This window comes from Myotis lucifugus, unplaced genomic scaffold (genome assembly GCF_000147115.1).
Source record: "Myotis lucifugus unplaced genomic scaffold, Myoluc2.0 scaffold_16, whole genome shotgun sequence".
In the NCBI taxonomy this organism is placed as follows: Eukaryota; Metazoa; Chordata; class Mammalia; order Chiroptera; family Vespertilionidae; genus Myotis; species Myotis lucifugus.
In genome coordinates this window covers 44,240-55,498 of record NW_005871064.1, presented here as the reverse complement: position 1 = coordinate 55,498, position 11,259 = coordinate 44,240, and positions in this window count along the sequence as shown.

Here is an 11,259-nt window from a genome sequence, read left to right as displayed (position 1 = left end):
TATCATGTACCATTTCACATGTTGTATATTACATAGTGTTTATGCTTTCTATATTCCACATTATACATGCACATAGTAAATAATAATATTTGAAGTTACTAAAACTAATTACTAGCTTTCTTCCAAAAGATGATAAAGTAAACTATGAAATCAATATCAAGCTCCACAAGTCCTTACTATGGTCATTTGAAAGGCCATTTCTAATACAGAGGTAGCAAGAACAGAATGCAAAAATGCCAAGTGGGTTCTGATCTTGAGTTGTGTCTTGGCCTAATTTTATTTGTTTCTGAAATTTCTTATGTGAAAAAATAGGAGAAATATATCCCATCTTCACCTACTAGTATGTCTATAGGATGTCAGTTGGGATTTCTGGATAGAGCAGTATAGTAGATACCCAAGAGGATGGAGGGAGAGTGAGGACATGACCTGGTGAGCAGCATTAATTATTCTATTATTCTAACAGTGCAATTTCATCTCCCAAAGGTACTCATCATGCAGCCTCCACTTTGGACAGATAGTTTCTTACACTTAATACCCTTCTTTCAGACTTATGTATACTTTAATTACTTTTATTCTTTTGGTTCAGAATTCCTCTTTCTTCCCTCCCCTTTACTTAAAGTTTGTCGGGGGTCTTTCCCAGCATCTAGAAGGGTTCAGGAATCTGGAGAAGGGGTAAATTATTAAAGAGTCTAGAGATAAAAAATAATTTTGGAAGGCATTTTGGGGAGCCAGGGGAACTTAGCTAAAGAAACAAAGTCCTCCTGTCTCTCTGGACCCCTTGCTTTTTATTAACACAAATTATCCTAATGCAAGGTAGGTATGCATATCAAAGGCAAGGTTTGGTATACAGAATCCATTGTCAGATTGGAGGAACTGTCTTCAGCTATTCAGGTGTTTGGCCAGCAGGAGGCAATAATATGTAGATTGAAATGGCCTCAGCTGTCTGGCAGCAAACAATCATTTATGCATCCTTTTCAGGTTTGGGGAAATGCCCTTAGCCATTTCCAACAGGCAATAACATATGATTCTCCAGCCCTTGCTGAAGGCTCAGGATCCACCAACCTTTTGAAGAACTTGCATTTATGACCTGCTGGAATTAGCTTCTGGCAAAAATTTGCTTAAAATTATATTCAAATGTCAGCTCTGACTCATGAACCACCTCATCCATGAGACTTTTTCAGATGATCCTATGATAAAGTTGTCTCTCAGTTTTAATGTCCTACAGAATAATTGTCCTTACCATCCACTTGTGCATTTGCAGGTTTGCTAATGTAATGCAGATATGACATGGTCATACCTGCTGGGTGGGTACAAATGATGCCAGGGCGGAATTCCATAGTATTTTATCTTAATCTGATTTGGTTTTATATATCTGGGATATTTATGTCGATGGGAGCAGGTAGCTACCACCTGTGTAACTGAAGGACCCTAAGACATTGATTTCTGTAGTTCCCCAAGAAGGACCTTGGACCCCTTCAGGAGCAAGGTTCCTCATGTCCTTGTGGTACAGCTTCCTCATGGACGTCCTCAGCCACTGCAGGGAGGCATCTCATCGCTTGCCAAGGTGCCTGCTGTGAATCTCCTCATCTTGTGAGACTAATAATCGAGACGAAAAGGTGGCTGCCTCACGGCCATCCTCTATTGCCACAAAGACTTGACTATTGCAAGTTCCCCTCCCATGGGTGTCCCCTTCCAACACACATTGTCCCCACAGAGAGCATTGCCTCTGTCTTGGGTGTTCTGCTGTCCATTTTCAGGCAAATGAAACACCTTCCGTGCACATGAAAAGAGAAATGGATAGTTTGCAGTGCTAACTCTAACCTAGGCCAACAAGGAGACTTACCACAATCCTGGGCTCCAGGCACATGCATGATAGAATATTTTTTAAAAAATATATTTGTATTGCCCTGACCAGTTTGGCTCAGTGGATAGAGCATTGGCCTGCGGACTCAAGGGTTCCTGGTTCGATTCCAGTCAAGGGCATGTACCTTGGTTGTGGGCACATCCCCAGTGGGGGGTGTGCAGGAGGCAGCTGATTGATGTTTCTAACTCTCTATCCCTGTCCCTTCCTCTCTGTAAAAAATCAACAAAATATATTTAAATATATATGTATTGTTTTCAGAGAGAGAGAGAGAGAGAGAGACATCAATGATGAGAGAGAATCATTGATCAGGGGCCTCCTGCATACCTCACACTGGGGATCAAGCCAACAACCCGGTTATGTACCCTGACCCGGAATTGAATTGTGACCTCCTGGTTCATAGGTCTACACTCAACCACTGAGCCATACCGGCCAAGCCAATGGACCCTTTTTCACAAAAACATTTTATAAATAAGGACAGGGCCTTGACTTTGATACACATATGGTCTATTTTTTTTCCTTTGTCTTTTCTATCTGTCTTACTTATAAGCACTGTCATTTACCCTAAGAGGCCCCCAAGGAGATGGTTAGAGAGTGACATTCTGAGTACAAATCTATCCTGACTACTAGAAAAAAAAATCAACACACATAGCCCTACACACGATGGGTCAGAACTGTCCTCTTCAGATTCCTTGAACAGCACACATCCTATTGTGATTCTCTTCAGGGGAGACATTTAGACACTCTGTTCTATGCCCGTCGTATTTACAGAGGTGACATGTGGTCACATCGGGGTTTGTTTCTTTCCCTATGTGCTGATGGAGGAACTCCGGTGTGGGGGACACCGTGAGTGACCCAGTACTGAGCAGCAAGATTGAGTCCATGCTGAGACGAAAACCAAGCTGTTCTCTGAGCCAGCGCTTGAGTTACTGAGCCACAGTCTCTCCACGGTGCCCCACAGTGCGTGTGAAGTGAGTGCCAAGTGCAATTTTCCAGGCTGCACAAATGCTCCTCTTGGCTGTGTCCCTCCTCCTCCTGGCTTCTTTGGTCCCAGGATTGCCCTGGAAGTTATGATGCTGGGCTGTGCCCCGTGGCAGCGGCTCCATTTCAGCGTGGGCTGGACGCGTTTCCTGGAGCTCTAAGCTAGAAAGAGGGTGCAGAAGGCCCCTCAGCAGGGGCCAGCGTTTCCTCAGTGCAGGTGATCAGGTCTGATGTTCATAGTCGGGATTTTCTTTCCATCGGCAGGGCTCCAGCATTCTTCGTGGACGCCTGCGATGTGCCTGAAGTGATAGTAAGTTTTTGTTCACTGCAGTCTGCCTGTCTTGCTTCAGACAGATCTGATCCACTTGGGGCCACGTCAGTGTGTTACGGACAGCTGGGCAGATGGAGTCGCCACTGATAAACCAAGAGATGCGTGTCATCCTCCCGTCTTGGCGGGAGGGCCTGCATTGAATTCTATATTTGTACCTGAATTTCTCCATGGGATAGTGACCACCACATGAGTAGGGACTGTGTCTTCTTCCTTACTGCTGAACACGTTCCAGGCTCATAATGATTGTGTTTGATGAACTGCATTGTACCAGCTTGAATCCCTTTCATATCCCTTAACCTGTCTAGATCTCCACTCTTACAGTGAGAAATGATGAAAGAACCAATTAATCATCACATTTGCAGCATTAGCATCCTGTAATTCCATATATTTGATTGACTGGAGGAAGCTCTAGCTTCAGGTTTCAGCCAATTAAAACAGGGATCTATTTCTCTCTCTTAGTTGTATTATAAGGAGGAGCAGCCACTTGCCATGTACTTTTTTATGTTCAGGGTGTGATTAGTGTGATTTTGAGTTATCCATCACAAAGGAAAGTAAGCTGAGTATTCTTAGTGTCACTTGCCCAACCTATGGGGGAGGTGGGAGCGTTGATTCAGATGATCGTTCTCCCACCAGCTGCCCCGCCTCGCTGATGGGCAGAAAAGGTGACCAGGTTCCTCTTCCGAGTTTGCATTCCAGTTGTGATTAATTCTCAGAAGGGCTCCAAAAGCCACATTGGCTTGTACTTTTGAATAGATGATCAAATCATCACACTCTTGTACCAGCTCTTCCATCGTTACATGCGGCCTTTCATCTAAGTAACCCTGGGCACATTATGGACCCCATTGGCCATCTCTTATTTAGAAGCCTGAGTGATCACATCTAGAGGTTAAATACTTTCCGTCTGTGTCAGCGACCCAGAACTTAAAAGGGATCTTCTCTTCATCTTCTAGTTAGACGCTGTCATGATTACAATATGCTGATTCCTAATTAATCTGAGAAGCATGGTAAGGTTGAAAAGGGCACCTCTCATCACTTCAGTTCTATACATCGTCAAGTAAGTGGATTCCAGTTGGTGAGAAGTAGACTTTTTTGGTTTTTTTACAAGTGTTTTCTTTATAGTAACTGGGCATGAAAGGTAAAAAGGTTACCTGGCTCACCCATTCTGGATGAGGCTAATTATTGCTTCAGAGTATATTTCAGTTGGTATTTGAATATCCAAGAGCAGTTTATAGACTGGAAAATGACGCTCCTTCTAATTGTCTTTACCAGAGACCTTTGATCCCTCTGGAGGTTAAATCAGCATTTGTTATTCAATAGAATTCATTACTTGCCCTGCAAAAGTGAGTGTCTGCTTGAAAATTTAAAAAAGTACCTTGATTATAATCTCTAAACTAGAGAAAGTTCTCTGAGATGGTACTCTTTTAGCCTGTGGCCATCACTCACTCTTGACAAATGTCCCAGCACGTTACCACTGCCAGAGCAGTTTCATCTGCCTTTCGCTGCCACCAGGTCAGAAGGTAAGGCCAGGACGATGAAACTCAGTAAAGTGTCCAGACCACAGTCAGCTACTACTAGTAGATTTGTCCATGGAGCAGCTACAAGTTAACGAATTGATGTTGATGGTTTAGACATATCTCACTGGTGGAGTGAATGATAATCCAAATACCATGTTATCCCCAGGACTCCACACAAAGGACAGAAATGGGGACAAGTACCCTAACTGTGTCATTTCCTGGAGGAAGCTGCTGATGGCCTTTCCAAGCTCAGGCCTGCGGGCTGAATCTTGTAGCCCAGTGGTGTCTAAGCTCACTTGTATTCTCGAATGCACCTCTTTTTATTTGTGTTATGCAATGCTTCACTGACTGAAGCTATTTAAATTTTTAATCTAGAAAGTCATCCTGATAAGAGCTCATATAGTCAGGGAGCAAATGAGCCAGGCCAAGACAAGTGTGCCTGTTGAACATGCGCCCTGAACTGTGGTATGCATTAAATAATTTTGCTTCCCAATTATGTTTCACTTACATTGTCACTAACGCTCCACAAATGCTTTTGAACCACTGAACCCAATATACTTCTTGTTTTAGAATAAAATTTTAAAGTTAAATTATAGTTAAAAATAAAAGCATGGATGGGAGAGGTGACCCCAAAGCTTGCAACAATACCCCTGCATCCCTGTCAGCATAAGCAGTGATCAGAGATGCATACTAAGGAATATCAATATATGGATTATGAAAATCACATGAAGAATTTATCGGGTTTTTGTGGGCTGTCATCCCCATTTTATAGGTAAGACCACGAAAATCCACACACTAAGGGATTTGCCCGAGTCTAACCATTTCAGGATGAATTAGAACTTGAAAATGATCCTGACAATCTCGCCTTCTAAGTCTTGGCTAGCCAGTCCATGGCAGAAGAAAATGGGACTTGGTTCTCTAGAGCCCACCTCAGTGTTCTTTCTCCTATATCATGCCACACATTTACTTGATCATTAGATATGTTAGTGGGCTTGTGTTTAAATGTAGAAGCGAAGGATGGTCTTGTCAATTATTTTGCCTCATCTCTTCCCACTTTGCTGAGTTAATCCATATTGTCCTGGAAACAAAAGGAATTCCCATGAATCTGCTCTAGTGTGCATGCTTCTCTCCCACCTCCTCTCCTCCTTTTCCTACAATTGAATGTTGTGAAAGGGAGAATCCGTGCAGAGACCAAGTGATAATCAATTCAAGTCCACACAACCAGGACAGGAACATAAAGCAGATACACTATCTAATTGCCTGTTCCTGGGAGGCAACACGACTGCTTCTGACTATCAGATCACCCATGCAGCTGCATTTCTCTGGTTCAGGTTCACAGTACCTGGGAGTCAAACAAAAAGAGACTGAAATGAATCTGAGTGTCATCCCTGGGGTCAAGATGGCAGAGCTGTGACTACAACCACATATTAAAGGAGAAAACTTTTAGTATTTAGTATTTCCTAGGCTTTCTTAGCCGGCACATTTCAGATTTATGTTTGTGTGGCTTGGCGAGCGCTCAAGCTAAGGGAATAAGACCCGCTCCTTTGACCATTGGGAAGACATTATTTTCACAGACTTGTTGGCACCACTTCCCCATCAAAATGAATGTGTCTCTTGCTGGAGACCAATGCCACCAGGCCAGCTGAGAGAGAGAGAGAGAGAGAGAGAGAGAGAGAGAGGAAACTATGAAACAACCATAAAGCAAGAACTGAAACAACCATAAAGCAAGAACAGAAAGTTATAAAATAAGAGGGACAGCTTTTCAAAGAATAAGAAAAAGTGCTAAAAATTAAAATAAAAACACAATAAAAGGAGTAGAGGATAATGTTGAAGAAAAATAGATAAGAAAAAAAGGTAGGAGCAAGCAAATTAGAAGATCAGTCTATGACAGTGATTCTGTAACTTGACTTGCATCGGACTCACCTGGAAGGCTGTTGAAGCACAGATTGCTGGGCCCACCCCTGGGGTTTCTGATTCAGAAGGTCTGGGGTGTGACCTGAGAATGCACATTTCTAACAACGTCTCAGGTGAGGCAGACACTGCAAGCCCATGGACTTGAGAAATGCTGCTCTCGGAGAGTCAACATCTGAATAAGAGCAATTTCTGACAGAAAAAGTCAAAAAGCAGAGAGGGAGGACATGACTATTAAAATCATTCAAGGACATGAATATCCAGTTTGAAAGGGCATGTCAAGTGCTGGCACTATAAAATAAAAAGACTCCCCCCAAGGGACATAGTGATGACATTTCTGAACTTTAGAGATAAGTACCTCAAGATAAACATATCCAGAAAGGAGGTGGGGGAACAAAGTTCACATGCAAAGAATAAGGAATCATAGTGGACTCAAACTTCTCCATAGCAACACTGATAAAACAAAGGGAATGAAGGGATGCGTTCAATGTATTGGCTGAAATGATTTTCAAAGTAGCATTGTGTGTGCAACCAGAATTCAAGTGTAAAGTCTTTTCTAGCATTAAGGTCTTGAAAAACCTCCTAGGCACTCCTTCACAGGAAGCTAGATGAGAATGTGACTCTACCAAATGGGGAAAGAGCCAATAACAACAAAGCCTCAGGGTCCAGGAGAGAGAGTCCTGTGCAGGAAAGGTGCAAAGAAAATGCTCAGGATGATGCTAGAGAAGGAACTTCCAGATGGCCACTGTGTGGCGGGCTGCCGAGATCGACGTAGGGCAGTAGCAGCACCCCTAAATGAACCCTGATATGTTCACCTCCATTGGGAAAAGGTTATAGTTCAACAGGAGAGTTGGGGGTTAATTAGGCAAATAAAAAAATACATTAACCCTAGGTAAAATAAAAACTTGTACAAGAAAGGATATTTAATCATTGGGACTCTACAGTGGACATGTCATATTAATGTATTAATAAACATACATATAATTGTGCTACATCTATACTGAGAGAAAGTAAGAGAATTATGTTTTGGGTGGGGGAGGCAACGTTAAAACAACTACAACTATATTGTTACTGTTTTGGGTAGAATGCCATCAAATAATACCTTAAATAAAAAATCAAGAAATAAGAGAAGAATCAGTAAGAGTTGACTGGTCACTTCTGTAGAGGTGCCATGGGTCTCAAAAGACTGAGTCTGGAGAGCTAGTCTAGACAGCTACACACTTGAGCCCTCCATGTAAGAGAAGGAGCCTATTCACTCCAATTCTTTTGCACTCAAGCACCTCTGGGGAGAGGATATTTTTTTTAAATCCTATACATGCTCCACACCTACGTTCTATGGTCCAAATGTTGCAAAGCAAAAATTCTAGCAATTCTATTTCCTTGTTATTATAACCGTAACAATACGATGCTAGTCTGATGGAGCCAGGCATGGCAGCCTCTCTGATGCTGAGCCTCCACCACCACCTCATCAAATTCCTGTGTGTAAGAAAGTTGGCTGGTAGGCAGTTTTATTGGCCCCATTGAGATATGACTGTAGAATGTTGAGCCTTCTCTTCGTGGACCTCTTGGTAATTGACTGTGTTTGTAAAGTTATGAGAATGGTCATCTAGTGGTTGGGCCTTCTTGTCACCTTTTCAGCTTCTCACAGGCTGAAGGCAAAGCCTTAGTGTTCAAGTGTATGTGTGGTTTTGGCATGTGGACTCGTTTCTAACATAATCATAGGCTGATGGCTGATGACTGAGAATGTTTGGTTTTGCTCCACAGCGTGTTGAAGTAACAGGGACACTTCTGGGTATGGATTGCTGCTATAGGCAGAGCTGTGCTGTGCCTCAGAAAAGCTATTTGTTGACGAAACGCTAATTGTAAAATAGGTACCTCAGAGAACCCAAATGTAATTACATTAAGTTTAATTACATATCATTAATTATATAAAATATTTAAATTGTTGTGTTGAATTGTGCTGCACTAGCTGCTGTACGTTTTGCTGGTGCGTGGAGCAGATGTGCTCGAAGAGTTTGGACGTCATCCAGAAGTTCGTGAATTGTGACTGTTTAGATGATTGGAGGCGGATGTATACCATCTATTGAAAAACAATAGCTACCTATTTTCACTGATGCAGCCTTATCCGGCGCAGGGATGAAGCGGCTTATGCCTAGGTGACATTCTGGTAATTACCGCTTGCTATAAACTTTAAATTTAATCAACCAGATATAAGGAAGTCAGAAGCCTAATTTCTCATGTAAATCAGCAGCAGCGAAACAAGAACTTCTTGTTTATATTGGGAGAGAGCCATTCCCTTCCTTGCTAAGAAGCTGACACTTTATTTAGAATACCTGAATTATCAGAGGAGTCCAGAGTTAAATCCTAGACCTTGTTCCTCCGATGGTTGCTTATTGAAATGAAGTCACCATTAGTTTGAAAGTGACTATGTACTTCACTTACATCCACTTCTTTAACTTGATTGAAAGCCTGGTGACGTTTACAAATAAAGAGAATAGGAAATAGCCATAGAGACTAACAGTAGGCTTGGCTTTTCCAGTATGTGACTAGTACTTGTCAGATCTGACACTAAAGGCAATGACTGATCTTCAGTTTTGGTGAACAAACAGCAGTTCTGGAATTTGTTCTCCTAACGGGTTTGCTTGTTTATGTACATCCATGTAGAGTAAAGCTAGGCAGAAAAGTAACATTTAAATTGAAATTCTGCAGAAAGGAAAAAAAATATTTATGACTCATGTTTTTGCCAGTCAAATATTTAGTGCAATTTAAATTTTATTTTTGAATGTAAATTCCATAGCCTGTTAACAGTATCATTGCTCAATTCAACTCATATTAAAATTTGGAAAAAAAATAACTTGTTAGTACCTCACTAGCCAAAAATCATGACCTGTCACTTCGAGCACCTTTGGAGAGGATCTGTTCTACAGAAGTTAATTTTAAGGGTGACTTATGCTTATAATTTGAAGGCTAACATATAAAAGAAAATACTTTTTAAAAGAGATAATCCCTAAGGATTTTGATGAAAAATCTTTAAAATTATGCCACAGATAACTGTGTATATATGTATGGCTATATATTTGGTTGTGTGGTGAGTCATTTAATAAGAAAACAATTGACTTCTATATAAATGATGGCGACTGTACCGTAAAATTCAATCTGAGTGTCAAAATTGGGGTGAGGGGCAAATAGAGGAATTTCAGACACAAGGTAGAGTATGGAATAGAGCAGATACCTGTTCATGCTAAAGATAGACCTTCAGAAGACTTTTGTTCAGGAAGATCTGAAAAACTGTTTTAGTCACTCCAGCCTCCCAGGCCTAAAGGTAACTGGTGGGAGTAGGGGCTGGTGTGTCTCAACCCCAAGTATGCATGCTATAGTTGATACTGAATGCAGGTTTGTCTCTCTGCCACTCAAAAGCCAATACTTTAGGAAACAGAGTCTGATGAAAGGAAAGCAGGTTTATTCGAGAGCCAGCAGCCTGAGAAGATGGGGGACTCTAGTCTCAAAAACCATCTACATCTCAATGCAGGCAGGGGTTGTTATGAGGGGATTTTTATGGAAGGAAGAGTGAAGGAAAACGGAGGGAGTTGTAGGCTCTGCTGAGGGTGCTATGTGCAAGTCAGCAGCCTGCTCCAAAAACCAAACCATCTCTGAGATGGTCAAGTGATGATGTGGTTTTCCTCAAAGGTGAGCACATCTCCTGGAGCTGAAATGCCTAAAGCAGTGGTTCTCAACCTTCCTAATGCCGCGACCCTTTAATACAGTTCCTCATGCTGTGGTGACCCCCAACCATAAAATTATTTTCGTTGCTACTTCATAACTGTAATTTTGCTACTGTTATGACTCGTAATTTAAATATCTGATATGCAGGATGTATTTAGGCGACCCCTGTGAAAGGGTCATTCGACCCCCAAAGGGGTCGCGACCCACAGGTTGAGAACCGCTGGAAAGGCTTAAATCTGTTTCCTTGGAGGTTAGTTCCTGGAAACCTTTAAGCAAACAGACTGTTTATCAGTAGCTACATGTGAATTTACAAGTTATTTGTAGAGTCAATGTTAAAAGGATGGTGGGGGCGTTTATATAATGTCCTCCAAGCAGCCTCAGAGCAAATACTCCAGTGATTTATGATGTTTGTTATTCTTGATAGATGTTGTCTTATCTTTTTTGTAAAATATATGTTTATTGATTACAGAGATGAAGGGAGAGGGAGAGAGAGATAGAAACATCAATGATGAGAGAGAATCACTGATTGGCTGCCTCCTGCATGCCCCACACTGGGGATCGAGCCTGCATCCCGGGCATGTGCCCTGACCGGGAATGGAACCGTGATCTCCTGGTTCATAGGTCAAAGCTCAACCACTGAGCCACGCCAGCCAGGCTTATCTATTTTTAATTGGAACTTGTTTTCTGGCCACAATGCCAGTTGCATTTTATTTTATTTTATTTTCTAAAGCCCTGTTAGAAGTTTCATCTGTTGTAAGCCAATTCCTTGGTCAGACCTGGCAAGAGACCTTCAGGGCTCTTTGTCTTCAAGGAGCAATAGGGATGTCAGAGCTCATCTTAGAATCACACCCCACCCCCCCGACCACCCCCCCCCCCCCCACACACACACCTTTTTTTTTTTTCTATGACAGTTTCAGGAAATAAGAACAATTTATCCC